Source organism: Delphinapterus leucas, chromosome 14 (assembly GCF_059928025.1).
Source record: "Delphinapterus leucas isolate spDelLeu-1000000601 "Yukka" chromosome 14, BTC_Dleu_Yukka2, whole genome shotgun sequence".
In the NCBI taxonomy this organism is placed as follows: Eukaryota; Metazoa; Chordata; class Mammalia; order Artiodactyla; family Monodontidae; genus Delphinapterus; species Delphinapterus leucas.
Genome location: NC_143142.1, coordinates 87080542 through 87098544, shown reverse-complemented (window position 1 = coordinate 87098544; position 18003 = coordinate 87080542). Strand labels below are relative to the sequence as shown.

The 18003-nt window shown below is 44.6% G+C and overlaps 1 non-coding gene and 1 pseudogene across 1 annotated transcript; both read right to left on the bottom strand.

The window, feature by feature from the left end:
- Nucleotides 1-2481: 2481 nt before the first annotated feature.
- On the bottom strand, nt 2482-2581 carry LOC115803011 (U6 spliceosomal RNA; annotated as a pseudogene).
- Nucleotides 2582-7779: 5198 nt separating this feature from the next.
- On the bottom strand, nt 7780-7886 carry LOC115803023 (U6 spliceosomal RNA). Its single transcript, XR_004023613.1, has one exon. It is a non-coding gene; the product is annotated as a U6 spliceosomal RNA (small nuclear RNA).
- Nucleotides 7887-18003: the final 10117 nt, after the last annotated feature.

The following is an 18003-nucleotide window of genomic DNA, read 5'->3' as shown; positions in this document are numbered from 1 at the left end:
TAGGTTGCTTCCATGTCCTGGCTATTGTAAATAGTGCTGCAGTGAACATTGGGGTGCATGTGTCTTTTTGAATTATGGTTTTCTCCAGGTATCTGCCCAGGAGTGGCATTGCTGGGTCATACGGTTTTGTTTGTAAATGAACATATGCTGCTATGAGTAGTCTTGTACTTGCCTTCTGGTGTTGATTTTTTAAATACAGTATGAAAAATATTTGTGCCTATTATTTTATTTTTTGCTTTCAATTTGTTCCATCATCTAAGTTTACCTTTCTCTACTTTCTCGCCTTCTTTTGGATTGACATTTTTTTCTCATTCTACTTTTTCTCCTTTCTAATTTGAAAGTTATATGCTGTATTCTGTAAGGGAACCCTAGAAACTTCAAGATAATACTTATAAAAGTTGAAGGTTAATAAATATCTTTACCCTTCTCCTAATTTATATACCACGTAGTTCTGTATTTTAATTCTACTTTTAAGCTTCAAAAGATATTGTTATTTTTATTTAGTCTGATTTGTCTAAATATACCTCCATGTTCCAATTTTTTTGTCCTCCACATTCCTTGCATCTCTGACCTTCATCTGCTCTCTTTCCCTCTGTCTCATACACGTACTGTACAACTTCACTTAGTAAGCATGGCTAGTGCCAAACACTCTCATTTTTTGTTCACCTGAAAATTATTTTGCCCTCATTCTTTTTTTTTTTGCGGTACGCGGGCCTCTCACTGCTGTGGCCTCTCCCGTTGCGGAGCACAGGCTCCGGACGCGCAGGCTCAGCGGCCATGGCTCACGGGCCCAGCCGCTCCGCGGCATGTGGGATCTTCCCGGACCGGGGCACGAACCTGCGTCCCCTGCATCGGCAGGCGGACTCTCAACCACTGCGCCACCAGGGAAGCCCTGCCCTCATTCTTAAAAGTACTTTTTCTGGTTAAATAATTCTAGGTTGACAATCATTTTCTTTGAGTCCACTGACAGTGCTCCATTTTTTAGCTCGGCTTCTGTCATGGGTGATGAAGAGTCTCATCAGTCTTTGTTCTTTGGAGGTTATCGTCTTCACTGGAAGTTGTTAAGGCCTCTCAGCCGTTCGTGTCATACATATTCATCACGGTACGCCTAAGTATGGATTCTTTTTATTTACACTTTCAAGAATTCATTGAAAACTATAAGTGAAATTTCTCTTTCTCCTGGAATCCCAACCAGATTCATGATAGGCCTTCTCATTTTATTTGCCATGTTTCTTAACTTTTCTTTCATATTTTCTGCCTCTCTTTCTCTCTGTAGTGCATTACGGATACTTTTTTAAGATTTATTTTGCAGTTCACTGATTTTATCTTCTGCCATGTCTTCAGTTAAACCTATTCATTGAGTTTGATAATTCAGGTATTTTCTGTTGTATCTCTTGTAATTTGGTTCTTTTTCAAATCCATTTGGTAAATTTTTCCAGCTTTTTAATGAGAAAATTATCAAACCAACCTTTCAAAAAGCTGAAAGAATGAGTAGTCAAATGAACACCTGTATACTGACACCTAGATTCAAGCATCTTACTATTTCTGCCATATTTGCTTTATCTATTTATTTTTTTCTTTCTTTTTTCCGAACTATTTAAAATAAGTTGTAGACATCCCATTTTACCCCTAAATAGTTCAGCATGTATCTCCTAAGAACACTGGAATTTTCTTACATATCCACAATACCATTATTATACCTACAGAAATTACCAATAATCTCCTAAAATGGTTAATACCTAGTCCATATTCAGATGCTCCCAATTGGCCCTGAAGTTTGTTTTCCCAGTCAGGATCCAATAAGGATTAATGTCTTTAAGTTTTTATTGTGCCTCATTTTATTTTTTACAGCTTTATTGAGATGTAATTTACATAGAATAAACACATACTAAAGAGTAAAGTTTAGTAAGTTTGACACATACAGCTGTGAAACCATCAGCACAATCAAGCTGTGAATATATCCTGTCACCCCTGAGACTTCCTTATTCCCCTTTGTATTCCTTCCTTCCCCCTACTTCCTACTTATTTCCCTGGCACCCACTGATCTTCTTTTTGTCCCTATAGATTAATTGCATTTTCTAAAATTTTGTATAAATGGAATTCATACAATATGTATTCTTTTTGTCTAACTTCTTTCACTCAGAATAATTGTTTTGAAATTTATCCATGTTGTTGCATGAATCAACAATTGATTACTTTTTATTGCTAAATATTATTTCCTTTTGTTTTGAGATATGATTGACATAAAACATTGTATTAGTTTCAGGTGTGCAACATAATGATTTGATAATTGTAAATATTGTGAAATGATCACAATAAGTCTAGTTAACATCCATCACCACACACAGTTACAGTTTTTTCCTCATGCTGAGAACTTTTAAGATCTATTAGCAACTTTCAGATATACGATACAGTATTACTAACTATAGTTACCATTAGTAACTATGGTTACATTATATTCTTAGGACTTATTTATTTTATAAAAATACGGAACGCTTCACAGAATTGCAGTCGTCCCCGTGTAGGGACTATGCCTATCTTCTCTGTATTGTCCCATTTTTCGCGCTGTTGAAATAAGCACAGAATAGCGTTTCGGTGTGTGGAGGGACCACGGCTTCTCTAACCACCCACCTTAGATGGCGGTTTAGATTGTTTGCACGTTTTGACTGTTATAAACAGGATCCGGACTAGGGTGAGAGAAGCAGGGCACCTTGTGTGCACACTTAAGGAGGTGCTCGCTGTCAGGTTTGTGCAAATGTCCCACTTGCCTTGCCCTCATACCAGCCCTGATTGCAGATAAAACTGCTGTGAACATCTGTGTCAGGTCTCGGCATGGACATATACTTTTCATTTCTCTGGGGTAGATACCTAGGAGTGGCATGGCAGGGTGATACGGTAGTCGTATCTTTTTCTAGAAGCTACTAAACTGTTTTCCAAAGTGGTTGTACTGTCTTACATTTCTACCCACAATGCATGACCTTCCAGTTGGTTCACTTCCTCACCAGCACTTGGAATGGTCAGCCTTTTGAATTTTACTCTTTCTAGTGGGTGTGTAGTGGTATCTCACTGTGGTTTTAATTTGCCTTTCTTTAATAACTAATTATGTTGAGCATCTTTCCATCTGCTGCTTTGCTGTCCGTGTATTGTCCTTGATGTATTTGTCTGTTCAAATCTTTTGCCCATTTTTAATTGGATTGTCATCTTATTGTTAAATTGTAGAGTTTTTTTAATATTCCAAATATAATTTATTTGTCAGATATATGTTTTGCAATATTTTCTCCTAGTATGTGGCTTGCCTTTTTATTTCCATAAAGTGTTTTTTGAATAGCATAAGCTTTTATTTTTTTGAAGTCTAAACTACCAGTTGTTCCATGACTTTTATCATTTTTAAGAAACTTTGGCAAAGTCACTAAGATTTTCTATGTTTTCTTCTGGAAGTTTTAGCTCTTATTTTTAGGTCTTTCTCCATCTTGAGTTAATTTTTGTATATGGTATGAGGTAAGGGTTGAGTTTTATTTTTTTTCAATATACTATCCAGTTGTTCCAGCACCTTTTATTTAAAAGATTAGCATTTCTCCATTGAAATGCCATGCCAACACTGTTTAAAATTAAATGATCATATCGGTATTGGTCTATTTTAAACTCTGTTCTGTTCTATTACTTTTTTGCTTATTTTTTCTCCAGTGCTACACTGTCTTTAATACTGTAGCTTTATAATAAGTCTTGAAACCAAGTAGTGTTAAGTTCTCTAAATTTGTTCTTTTGCAAAGTTGTTTTGCCTATTCTAAGTCATTTTGACATTTCCTGAATTTTAAAATCAGCTTGTCAATTTCTTTAAAAAAAAATCTGAGTTTTTGAGTAGAATTACTTTGAATCCTTAGATTGATTTGGAGTAAATTCACACCTTAACAATATTAAGTCCTCCAATCTATGACCACTGTATCTTTATTTATTCAAGTCTTCTTTAATTTCTCTTTGCTACAATTTGTAGTTTTCAGTGATTAAGTGTTGCCCATCTTTTGTCAAATGTATTCCTCCCATTTTGTATTTTTGAGGTTTAATTAAATATATTGTTTATCTAGCTTCAACTTGATTGTTCAGTTGATTTTTCAATATTGTCTCTTTATCCAGAAACCTTGTTAAACTTATTTATAAGTCAGTCTAGCTTTTTCTGTAGATTCCCAAGGTTTTTAAAATAAATGATTATGATTTCTACAAATTAAGTATTTTACTTATTTTCCAATATGGAGCCTTTTTTTTTTCTTGCTTTGTTGCACTGGCTAGAACCTCTAATAATAGTTCTAGTACTAATGGATAGACACGATAACAGCAAATTTTTTTTTCCTCTTTCATATTAGAAAGAATTCAGTCTTTCCCCATTAATTATATTTTTGCTATAGGTTTTTTATAGTTGAGGACATCCCCTTCTTCCCCTAGATGGTGAGGGTTTCTATCACGAATGAATGTTTGATTTGCTAAAATTTTGTTAAGAACTGTCACATCTATGTTCATGAGTGTTATTAGTCTGTAGTTTTCCTTGTAATGTGTTTTTCTGGTCTTACTATCAGAGTAATACTGGTCTAATAGATTGAATTGTGAGGTATTCCTTCCTCTTGAATTTTACGGAAGAGTTTAGCATTAGCACAGTTTTCAAGTCATAGAAATAATGTTTAGGTTTTTTGATTTGTTGTTGTTTGTTTCTCATCTGTCAAGAATTAAATACCAGCAGCCAGTTTTCAAGTTAAAATGAAGATGCAAGCAAAACCATTGGGTATTAATTTGCCACCAGGCACATTTACACGTTTAATCTCTTTCAGTTGTCCCAGGGATAGAAGTGTAGACTCCCATTTTACAAAACTCTCTCAAAAGAGGTTAAATAACTTGCCTAAGGTCACACAGTAGGTCTTGGAGTTCAGATTGGAAAGCAGGTCTCTAGGTATCCAGAGCCCTGTGCTCTTTCCCATACCAGATGAGCAAATGAAAGTACATACCTCGCCGTTCGAGAAGCTGAGATCTGGGAGTGGGAATCTGAGTTCACTCCAGAGTTGCTTGAATTCACAGATTCCAAACTGAACTAGACTCTGAAATCTGCCTGAAGCTGAAACTGCCTGGAGTACTTTCAGAAGTAAACCGACTTAGTTTGGCACCTAAGAAAATTGAAATAATATGATAATAGAAATAATAACTTATGATAACTAAATAAAATGGTTACTAGGTGTATAGTTTGGCACCTAAGAAAACTGAAATAACATGATAATAGAAATAATAACTTATGATAAGTAGTTAAATAAAATGGTTACCAGGTATAAGCTAGAACTGTAGTAACACCCATCAGCCTGTCTCACAACTTTCTCAAGAAGCACCCAGTAGCCCAAGAAAACAGGCACAGGCCCACACGGACGGGATGGCGTGAGCACAAAGCAAGAAAGCGACCGGGGGCAGGGGTTAGGGGTAAACTCGGGAGCCACCAAGAGCATGATTTCAAAAAGCACAGTCAGCTGATGTGCAGTAAGGGATGACTTCATTCAAACACCACTCAAGTAAGGAAGCAAACGATGTGTGCAGGGGGAGAGTGACTTGGATAATAAGGAAAGCAGATGTGGGTCCTGATCAGCACTGATGGGTGGAACAGCGGGAAAAATCAAGTTTGCCATCAGTGAGGAGACTCTAAGACACCAGAAGAAAGAACAATTGCTTTAAAACTTCCAACACATTTTCTCCCATAGATTCCTCAGAGTTGCTGACAGAAAACAGCGGTGTCAGGCTGTGTGAGCCCAGGAAAATCGCCTTACCTTTCCAGGTCTCAGGCCGTAAAATGAGAAAGCTGAACTAGTGTCTCCCTGAGGTCCCGAGCAATTTTAACTCTGTGACTGCTCTGTGCTTCAACCAAAAACCATCAAACACTTTTTTTTTTTTTTTCCAGGGAGAGTCTGTTGGATAACAGTTTAAAGTCAGTGGCCCTTGAGCAGGACACTTCCAGGGATCAGGGGTCGGGGTGTCCTGCTTGCCCACTGATCACAGGTGTGAGCGTTACTCTGGGCTGTAAGAAAAACGAAAATGTACTCATGATTCACTAGCAAACTCAGAGCCCAGCTTCACCATGTGGCTCAGTGGCAGCGCCTCCCTGGGAGGCCGGGCCCACAGAACCAGCCACGTTTAAAGGGAGGGCACGTCCCACCCCATTTGCCCTGAGTCCTAAACACAGCCAGCCCCAGTGCCTGTGAATGTATGTATCTTCATGCATCTGTTTTCTCTTTGTATACTGTGATGAGATCTGTATCTCGTTCATTCTCACTGCTGTGAACAGTTGTTATATAACTGTATTAAATTTTCTTATCCTGTTGGTGAAATTTAGGCTATTTCTCTTTTTCTTATTATTACAAATAAGACTGCTCTGAACGTTCTTATACGTGTGGACATAAGTATGCTGGGTTGTAGGAGTGGAGTTACTGAGATTTAAAATGACTTTCCAGTGTGATTGTAATAATCTACATTCTTACCAGCAGTGTCTGAAAACACCCTCATCACCGTCTGGTACGACCAGACTTCTTAGTTTTTGTCAACCTGTGGGGTCTTATTTGAGTTTTCCTAATTTCTAGTGAGGTTGAACTTTTCTTCCCTTGTTTTTCCTCTTCACTGATTTGCCTGTTTTTATTTTTGCCTATTTTAAGCATTAGGTTTATGTTTTTTACTATAAGATCTATAGTAATTCTTTATATATTCTGAATACTAATATTTTATTAGGTAAATGTGTTATAAATGTCTTTCTATTCTGTGGCCCATTTTGGTTTGTCATTTGAGAAATGCAAGTTTTAATTCTAACGTAATTTCGTGGACCAGCCTTTTTCCCTATCGCAAGAAGAATCCAAGTTGTTCATCGTGATCCTTTCTAATTCCCCCGGAGACCCCTCCCCAGCCCCGAGCCTGTGTCCCCCCGCGCTGCGGTGACCTGACCCGGGCGTCCCCGCTCTGGGCCCGCTGGTTGCCCTCCCTCTGTCGCATCCAGCGCGTCGTCCCCACCCCGCCCCCAGCCACACAGTCACACAATCACTTTGATGCTGTCCGGTCTCTTAGCGCAGGGTGGGTCTCCCCCGCTAGGTTTTGGATTGTCGAATCCGCTTCCCCAGGCGGAGAGATCTGAGGGGAGGCAAGGCGCGTGAGGCTGGGGACCAGCCCGGGGTGGTCCGGGTGTGAACGCCCCACCCCGGGCTGGGGAGCCGGGGGCGAGGCCGAGTCTCAGCGGGTGAGCTGCAGGGTCTGGAGATTCATCACACAGGCAGGGGCGGCGTGGGAGGAGCAGGGAAAGGGACCCGGGCCCGGGACTGATGCAGGTGGAGCAGGCTCGCGCGCTCACCCAGCGCCCTGGCCGGTCACCATCACTTTCCACCCGCGCCGGGACCCAGAGGCTGCGACGTGCCGCCCGGGGCACCGGAGCTCCCCGCGCCCCCCCGCCAAGGTGGAGGCCGCCCTCGTGGAAACGGCGGGGCTGGGTTCCATACCCAGGTGACTAGATCCAGGGATGACAGTGTACACACGGGAAGGGAAAGAAGGAGAAGACAGGAGCAGAATGGAGAAAATGAAGAAATGAGAGAGACTGAGTCGGGGAGGAGGAGCGCCACCTGGTGGCAGATCGCGCCGCCTGCACTCTCCCCGCAGCAGCGCAGACCCGGGCCGTTTACGATACAGGCCTGACCTCCAGCGCTGAAGCGGTCATTGGCACATACTGGACGCTTATAATAACGATATTCATTGAGCAACAACTCTGAGTTTTTTTTTTTTTTTAATATGGAACGCTTCAGGAATTTGCGTGTCATCCTTACTCAGGGGCCATGCTAATCTTCTCTGTATCGTTCCAATTTTAGTCTATGTGCTGCCGAGGTGAGCACCTGAGGGTTTTTTAAATTAATAGTTGATTTTTGAGCAGTTTTACATTTTCAGAAAAATTGAGCATCTGGTACAGGGAGTTCCCACGTACCCTCCCCCCAATATACACACTTTCTCCTATTAATAAGACCTTGCATTAGTATGTTACATTGGGTGCAGTTAATGAACCAATATTGACACATTAGTATTAACCAAATTTCATAATTTAATGTCCATTTCTGTACAGTTCTATGGGCTTTAACAAGTGTGTTATGTGTCCACCATTACAGTATCACAGAGAATAGTTTCACTGCCCTCAGATTTCTCTGTGTTCTACCTAATCACCCTCTCCCCACCCGCCTTGAACCCCTGGCCGACACTGCTCTTTTTACTGTCTCTATATTGCCTTTTCCAGAATGTCATATAGTCAGAATCATGCAGTACGTATCCTGTTCAGACCGGCTTCTTTCTGTAAGCCATGTGCATTTAAGATTCCTCCGTGTCTTTTCTGTGGCTTGATAGCTCATTTCTTTTTAGTGCTGAGTAACATTCCATTGTCTGAACCACAGTTTACGTATCCGTTAACCTACTGAAGGACATCTTGTTTGTTTCCAAGTTTTCACGACTATGAACAAAGCTGCTATAAACATCCATGCAGGTTTTTGTGTGAACATAAGTCTTCACCTCCTTTGGGTAAATACCAGGGAGTGTGCTTTCTGGATCACATAATGAGACTACATTTAGTTTGATAAGGAACCGCCAAACTGTCTTCCAAAGTGGCAGCACCCTTGTGCGTCTCCACCAGCAATGAATGGAGTTCCTGTTGCTCCACAGTCTCGCCAGCATTTCGTGCTGTCAGTGTTCCGGATTGGTGTGTCCTGGTATCTCACTGCTGTTTTGATTTGCAATTCTCTAATGACATATGATTCAGAGCATCTTTTCATATGCTTACTTGCCATCTGCACATCTTCCCTCATGAGGTAACTATTCAGATCTTTGCCCATTTTTAAAATTGGGCTGTTTGGTTTCTTGGTGTTGAGTTTTAACTTTATTTTGGGTACCAGTTTTTTAATCAATATGTGTTCTGCAATATATTTTAATACATATGAAATACAGAGATATTTAAATAAAACATATTTGTTGGGGTGTTGCCTAAAATTATTTCCTATACCATCTGTTGTAATGCATACAACATTTTGGGGTATATTATTTAAATCTCCCAATTAAAGTGAAATAGCAGCAATAACATAGAATCATTTCTGTGGACATATGATTAAAGCTAGACAACCCTCATAGTATCCATGGATGCTCACGTCTCATAGGCTGCAGCCTCGGTTAGATGTCTCTACGTTCAAACAGATGGACTATTATGACCCATGGTGCAGGAGGCTTAACACACACCAACATTCATCCAGCACTGTCTGCCTGGGGAGCTCAACATGCAGACTTAAATTATATTTATTTCCTAGTTTTGTCATACCTCAGTCCATTCAGGCTGCTATAACAAAGTACCATAGGCTGCATGTCTCATAAACAGCAGACATTTATTTCTCATGGTTCCGGAGGCTGAAAGCCTGAGATCAGGTGAGAGCATGGTCGGGCTCTGGGGAAGCTCTCCTCTGAGTTGCAGACGGCCATCCTCTTGCTGTGTCCTCACGTGACAGAAGGGGCGAGGGAGCTCTCTGGGGCCTCATTTACAAGGGCACTAATCCCACCACGAGGGCTCCACCTTCATGACCTAATCTCCTCCAACAGGCCTCACCTCCTAACACCATCACACAGGGGGTTGGGTTTCAACACGTGAATTTTGGGGGGACACACATGTTCAGTCCATAACAATACCTTAACATACATAACATACATAATGTAAACAAAGAAGAACAGAGAGCTTTGTGCAGTTCTGCAAGGGTTAACCCACTACAGCTGCTGACCAGCAGTACCCTCTGCCTCAGACGGAGGGAATGATGGGAACAGGGTGCTCTGTGCTTGGACAAGCAGGCCCCTTAGACAGGCAGAAGTGTATTTCAGCAAGAATTTTAATGAACTCAGATTCTTGCATCTTTCTGTACATAGAAAAGCACTAAAATCATTAACTTGAGATGTCTGTTCTTTGTGACTAGCAATAAGTAGTGTTTTATCAAGATGTATACTTGATGCTTGAGCCCAAGCACTGGACTCTCCCCCAGCCTCTTCAGAGCAGTTTACTCAGAGCTCCCGAGAGGCTGTCTCCCAGGCTATAGTCCTCAGTAAGACCCTGAATAAAACTTAAAACTCACAGCTCTTATGCTGTGAGTTTTTTCTTTCAGTTGACAGTAACAATACCTACTGCTCCCAGAGGTAGGTCTTGTTAATAGCATAACTTTAGACATGCTGACTATACCAAAGGTGAGTTTTAATTTCCAATGATGTGTAGCAAAGACGATGCAACTTTCTATTGCATACCAGATCTTTCCAAGAGATATTCTGTATAGTGACACCAATGAATGGGAGACAGGAGGCCAGAGTTCTTACGGTGACTTATATTTACTCATGGTATAAGGCACTTAACTTCTTTGAGACTCAGTTTATTAACATAAAGCAAGTGGTTGCTAAATGTTCTCGCTAGTTCTAACACTTTTATGATTCAAAGATTTTTGAAACTTACCTTTTTTTAATAAACTTATTTATTTTATTTATTTACTTTTAAATTTTTGGCTGTGTTGGGTCTTCGTTGCTGCATGCCGGCTTTCTCCAGTTGCGGCGAGCAGGGGCTACTCTTCTTTGTGGTGCGTGGGCTTCTCGTGGTGGCTTCTCTTGTTGCGGAGCACGGGCTCTAGGCACGCGGGCTTCAGTAGTTGTGGCACGTGGCCTCAGTAGTTGTGGCTCGCGGGCTCTAGAGCGCAGGCTCAGTAGTTGTGGCTCGTGGGCTTAGCTGCTCCACAGCATGTGGGATCTTCCCGGACCAGGGCTCAAACCCATGTCCCCTGCGTTGGCAGGCGGATTCTTAACCACCGTTCCACTAGGGAAGCCCTGAAACTTACCTTTAAGACACAGGAAATGGCTACATTAAGAAGTCCACAAAAGTTGAGTAATATTTCTGACCACAAGAGGAAGGAAACTGAAGCTTTCGCTTTATCCTCAGCTAAGGTCTGAAACAGACAGCAAAGTTGTAGGTAGAAAATCACAAGCCTATCCCAGGCGATTGTGACAACCTGGCACTTTGTGTGTTGGTGTTGGGCTGAACACGTTTAGGAACAGAAGTGAATACGAATAAAACACGATGAAAAAGCTTCAGTGAAAAGTCCAGTCTAGAATGAGACAATCGCCGTCCATTTAGACAGTTAATGTCAACAGCCCAAGGTTGACCTGAGAGCCCAGTCCCCAGAGCTGGACCGCCGAGCTCTGCGTGTTGGAAAAGCCAATGGACTGAAGGATCGCCCCTGCCTTGCTTCCCGTCTGCCTCCCTCAGAGGCTGTTGTGAAGTGTAAACGGTGTGTGTAAGTCTTACACAGCACTGGGCACGTGGACGGCCTTCAGCGAAGGTCAGCCCTTGTTGCGCCCGACAGGCCCCTTTCTAAGCCTCTGGGCTCTGGGCACCATATTGGCTGCTGAGCCGAGTTTCCGACCTGGCTCCGGCTCGCCCCTCCCCTCTTCCTGGCCGCGCCCCTGGCCTGCCTGGAAGCCTTCCTCCTCCTCATTTCTCTCCCTTCTTCAGAGGCTATGCTCTTTGACTCTCCAGAGGACCTCATCCTTTCAGGCACTGGCAATTCCCCTGGCGGTAAAAGGAGAGTGTCAAAAAAGTAGGTGAGGCTGTACAGCCTTTGAAATTTCAGATAAGACCGGGAAAGGCTAATGGGACTATTTGTTTTCCTCAATCAATGATGCACAAGAGGACTCCTCCTATCACGTCCTCATTTTCATAAAATGAGCGTTTGGGGAGTAGAGGGGTCCTGGCCTGCTTCTTCCAAAAGCAGAGCCCTGTGTGCTGGGGGCGTATTTGGGAACGGGGCCCCAGGGAGCAGAACAGGGGAGGGAGGCCAACGCGGGGCTGTAGTCTCCAGCTGGGGCCACCGTGGACCCCCCTGGGGACCTTCTGAGGAGCCTCATGAAGCGCTTCCCAGAACCATCTGCCTGGCTGGGGGGAGGAAAGCTTGTGGGGACATCACCACACCTGCCCTTTTGGGGGGGGGGAGCATGCCTCAGCATGCGGCACCGTCCAGAACTGGAGTCCATTCCTATCCCCTGGGGTCCAGGAAGGTGTCCCTTCCCACTGTCCCTGCCAGGTGGGAAGGAATCTGGTCTGCCCAAGCTGCCACCGGGAGGCCACGGGATCCCCCGTGGCTGGTCCCTCAGTGGGGTCTCAGAGTGGACCCTGTGAGCGGCCGGGTGGGTGCCCTGCAGTGTCAGGAACAGCCCTGCAGAGGGAGCCAGGCCGTCCTCCTTCGCCGCCGCCATGGCTACTCTGGGCCTGGCCCACTGCGCGGGCGCCGGCAGCTGACAGGAGGCGGCGTCACAGTCCCCGAGACTCTGAGCTTCACCACGGTCATCCGCAATCCCTCACCACAATACACCTGGTGCTTTGCTTTGTTTCGTTTCCTTGTTTGTTTTTGCAGGACAAACGATTTGAACAGAGATGTGAGGGGACACATCGCCTGCATCACGTCTTCGGCGGGGACCCTGACCTTGGGCAGCCCTTCCAGGCACGCGGCTTTGCTCCAGAGTCACTGAGTTGGGGACTGAAGGGAAACTGGGTCCGTTTGGGGGACGTCTACTTGGCCCCTCCTACCAGAAATGTCTCTTGTTCCTTAGGAGAAGCAGCCAGTACAAGGATCTGCCAGTCAGAGCACGGACACCACTCATACCGGATGGACTCGATCAAGAAGCCCGGTGTTTGGCCTCTGACACCCGCACTGCTGGGTTGTGCACGTGGGAGGGTGTGTGGTCTGCCCCCGAGGCAGGGTGCCATCCGACTGCAGCTGGGCAGAGCACGACGGAGCCCACGTGGGGCCCGGCAGCTGGAGTGAAGTGGGGCAGGGAGGATGCTGAGGAAGACGGCAGAGGAGCCTGCGTGAGAGGGGCTCAAGCTTCAGGGGCCTTGGCGCCACAGAGAGACACCAGATGTGCCCATCAGCACCGGGTACGGGTGACATCCAACAACAGACTGGAGATGAGAAGCAGAAGAGAGAGCGTGTGTAGGTGGTACTGCTGGCCTGGAGTAGGGCTCTGGGGGACGGGCCCGCTCCGGCGCTGGGGGACCAGGCTGCAGTCGGAGGCCGTAAGTTAGAGAGAGGGCACACGGGGGACACAAGCTGGACTCAGACCCTGGGGGATGGGACACCAGGGGACAGTCAGGGTAAGTGGTGGCAAACGTACTGGAACCAGAAAGGCATAGCTCCAAACGGGCAAAGCAGAGAAGTCAAGAGGGAACCCAGGATTCCCTGTTGGCGTAGTGGTTAAGAATCCGCCTACCAATGCAGTGGACGCGGGTTCAAGCCCTGGTCCGGGAGGATCCCACATGCTGCGGAGCAGCTAAGCCCGTGTGCCACAACTACTGAGCCTGCGTTCTAGAGCCCGTGAGCCACAACTACTGAGCCCGTGCGCCACAACTACTGAGCCTGCGCTCTAGAGCCTGCAAGCCACAACTACGGAGCCCGTGAGCCACAACTACTGAGCCCATGAGCCACAACTACTGAGCCCATGAGCCACAACTACTGAGCCTGCATGCCACAACTACTGAGTCTGCGCTCTAGAGCCCTCAAGCCACAACTACTGAGTCCATGTGCCACAACTACTGAGCCCGCGAGCCACAACTACTGAGCCCACGTGCCACAACTGAGACCACATGCCACAACTACTGAGTCCATGTGCCACAACTACTGAAGCCTGCGCACCTAGAGCCCATGCTCCGCAACAAGAGAAGCCACTGCAGTGAGAAGCCCCCACGTCACAATGAAGAGTAGCCCGTGCTCACTGCAACTAGAGAAAGCCCGCATACAGCAACAAAGACCCGACACAGCCAAAAATAAATAAATAAATTTACTTTTTCTTAAAAAAAGAAGGGGAATCAGAAAGATGACGGAAGAGTAAGACGCAGAGATCACCTTCCTCCCCACAAATACATCAGAAATACATCTACACGTGGAACAGCTCCTACAGAACACCCACTGAACGCTGGCAGAAGACCTCAGACCTTCCAAAAGGCAAGAAACTCCCCACGTACCTGGGTAGGGCAAAAGAAAAAAGAATAAACAGAGACAAAAGAATAGGGACAGGACCTGAACCAGTGGGAGGGAGCTGTGAAGGAGGAAAGGTTTCCACACACTAGGAAGCCCCTTCTCGGGCAGAGACTGCGGGTGGTGGAGGGGGAAGCTTCGGAGCAACGGAGGAAAGCGCAGCCACAGGGGTGCGGGGGGCAAAGCGGGGAGATTCCTGCACAGAGGATCAGGGCCGACCGGCACTCACCAGCCCGAGAGGCTGGTCTGCTCCCCCGCCGGGGCGGGCGGGGCTGGGAGATGAGGCTTGGGCTTTGGTCGAAGCACAGGGAGGACTGGAGTTGGCAGAGTGAACACAGCCTGCAGGGGGCTAGTGCTCCACGGCTAGCCGGGAGGGAGTCCAGGGAAAAGTCTGGAGCTGCCGAAGTAACGAGACTTTTTCTTACCTCTTTGTTTCCTGGTGCGCGAGGAGAGAGGATTAAGAGCGCTGCTTAAAGGATCTCCAGAGACGGGCGCGAGCCGTGGCTAAAAGCGCGGACCCCAGAAACGGGCATGAGACGCTAAGGCTGCTGCTGCCGCCACCAAGAAGCCTGTGTGCGAGCACAGGTCACTATCCACACACCCCTTCCGGGGAGTCTGTGCAGCCCGCCACTGCCAGGTTCCCGGGACCCAGGGACAACTCCCCCGGGAGAACGCAAGGCGCGCCTCAGGCTGGTGCAACGTCACACCGGCCTCTGCCGCCGCAGGCCCGCCCCACACTGCGTGCCCCTCCCTCCCCGCGGCCTGAGTGAGCCAGAGCCCCCGAATCAGCGGCTCCTTTAACCCCGTCCTGTCTGAGCGAAAAACAGATGCCCTCCAGCGACCTACACGCAGAGGCGGGTTCAAATCCATAGCTGAGCCCCGGGAGCCGTGAGAACAAAGAAGAGAAGGGGAAATCTCTCCCAGCAGCCTCAGGAGCAGTGGATTAAATCTCCACAATCAACTTGATGCACCTGCATCTGTGGAATACATGAATAGACAACGAATCATCCCAAAGTGAGGAGGTGGACTTTGGGAGCAAAAATGTATATATTTTTTCCCCTTTTTCTCTTTTTGTGAGTGTGTATGTGTATACTTTTGTGTGAGATTTTGTCTGTATAGGTTTGCTTCCACCATTTGTCCTAGGGTTCTATCCGTCCATTTTTTTTTGTTGTTTTGTTTTCTTTTTAAAAACATTTTTTCTTAACTATTTTTTATTTTAATAACTTTATTTTTTCTTACTTTATTTTAGCCTCTTTCCTCTTTCCTTCCTTCCTACCCTCCCTCCCTCCCTCCTTTCTTTCTCTTTCCCTTTCTTTCTTTCTTTCCTCCCTCCCTCCCTCCCTTCTTTCTTTCTTTCTTTCCCTCCCTCCCTCCCTTCTTTCTTTCTTTCTTTCCCTCCCTCCCTCCCTCCCTCCCTCTCCCCCTCTCTCTCTCTCTCTCTCTCTCTCTCTCTCTCTCTCTCTCCTTTTTCTGCCTTTTATTCTGAGCCGTGTGGATGAAAGGCTCTTGGTGCTGCAGCCAGGACTCAGTGCTGTGCCTCTGAGGTGGGAGAGCCAACTTCAGGACACTGGTCAACAGGAGACTTCCCAGCTCCACATAATATCAAACGGTGAAAATCTCCCAGAGATCTCCATCTCAACACCAGCACCCAGCTTCACTCAATGACCAGCAAGCTACAGTGCTGGACACCCTATGCCAAACAACTAGCAAGACAGGAACACAACCCCACCCATTAGCAGAGAGGCTGCCTAAAATCATAATAAGCCCACAGACACTCCAAAACACACCACTAGACGTGGACCTGCCCACCAGAAAGACAAGATCCAGCCTCAGCCACCAGAACACGGGCACTAGTCCCCTCCACCAGGAAGCCTACACAACCCACTGAGCCAACTTTAGCCACTGGGAACAGACACCAAAAACAACAGGAACTACGAACCTGCAGCCTGCAAAAAGGAGACCCCAAACACAGTAAGATAAGGAAAATGAGAAGACAGAAGAACACACAGCAGATGAAGGAGCAAGATAAAAACCCACCATACCTAACAAATGAAGAGGAAATAGGCAGTCTACCTGAAAAAGAATTCAGAATAGTGATAGTAAAGATGATCCAAAATCTTGGAAATAGAATAGAGAAAATGCAAGAAACATTTAACAAGGACCTAGAAGAACTAAAGATGAAACAAGCAATGATGAACAACACAATAAATGAAATTAAAAATACTCTAGATGGGATCAATAGCAGAATAACTGAGGCAGAAGAACGGATAAGTGACCTGGAAGATAAAATAGTGGAAATAACTACTGCAGAGCAGAATAAAGAAAAAAGAATGAAAAGAATTGAGGACAGTCTCAGAGACCTCTGGGACAACATTAAATGCACCAACATTTGAATTATAGGGGTTCCAGAAGAAGAAGAGAAAAAGAAAGGGACTGAGAAAATATTTGAAGAGATTATAGTTGAAAACTTTCATAACATGGGAAATGAAATAGTCAATCAAGTCCAGGAAGCACAGAGAGTCCCATACAGGATAAATCCAAGGAGAAACACGCCAAGACACATATTAATCAAACTGTCAAAAATTAAATACAAAGAAAGCATATTAAAATCAGCAAGGGAAAAACAACAAATAACACACAAGGGAATCCCCATAAGGTTAACAGCTGATCTTTCAGCAGAAACTCTGCAAGCCAGAAGGGACTGGCAGGACATATTTAAAGTGATGAAGGAGAAAAACCTACAACCAAGATTACTCTACCCAGCAAGGATCTCATTCAGATTTGACGGAGAAATTAAAACCTTTACAGACAAGCAAAAGCTAAGAGAGTTCAGCACTGCCAAACCAGCTTTACAACAAATGCTAAAGGACCTTCTCTAGGCAAGAAACGCAAGAGAAGGAAAAGACCTACAATAACAAACCCAAAACATTTAAGAAAATGGGAATAGGAACATACATATCAATAATTACCTTAAATGTAAATGGATTAAATGCTCCCACCAAAAGACACAGACTGGCTGAATGGATACAAAAACAAGACCCATATATATGCTGTCTACAAGAGACCCACTTCAGACCTAGAGACACATACAGACTGAAAGTGAGGGGATGGAAAAAGATATTCCATGCAAATGGAAACCAAAAGAAAGCTGGAGTAGCAATTCTCATATCAGACAAAATAGACTTTAAGATAAAGACTATTAGAAGAGACAAAGAAGGACACTACATAATGATCAAGGGATCGATCCAAGAAGAAGATATAACAATTGTAAATATTTATGCACCCAACATAGGAGCACCTCAATATATAAGGCAAAACTAACAGCCATAAAAGGGGAAATCGACAGTAACACATTCATAGTAGGGGACTTTAAAACCGCACTTTCACCAATGGACAGATCATCCAAAATGAAAATAAACAAGGAAACACAAGCTTTACATGATACATTAAACAAGATGGACTTAATTGATATTTATAGGACATTCCATCCAAAAACAACAGAATACACATTTTTCTCAAGTGCTCATGGAACATTCTCCAGGATAGATCATATCTTGGGTCACAAATCAAGCCTTGGTAAATTTAAGAAAACTGAAATTGTATCAAGTATCTTTTCCAACCACCATGCCATGAGACTAGATATCAATTACAGGAAAAGATCTGTAAAAAATACAAACACATGGAGGCCAAACAATACACTACTTAATAACGAAGTGATCACTGAAGAAATCAAAGAGGAAATAAAAAAATACCTAGAAACAAATGACAATGGAGACACAACGACCCGAAACCTATGGGTTGCAGCAAAAGCAGTTCTAAGAGGGAAGTTTATAGCAATACAATCCTACCTTAAGAAACAGGAAACATCTCGAATAAACAACCTAACCTTGTACCTCAAGCAATTAGAGAAAGAAGAACAAAAAACCCC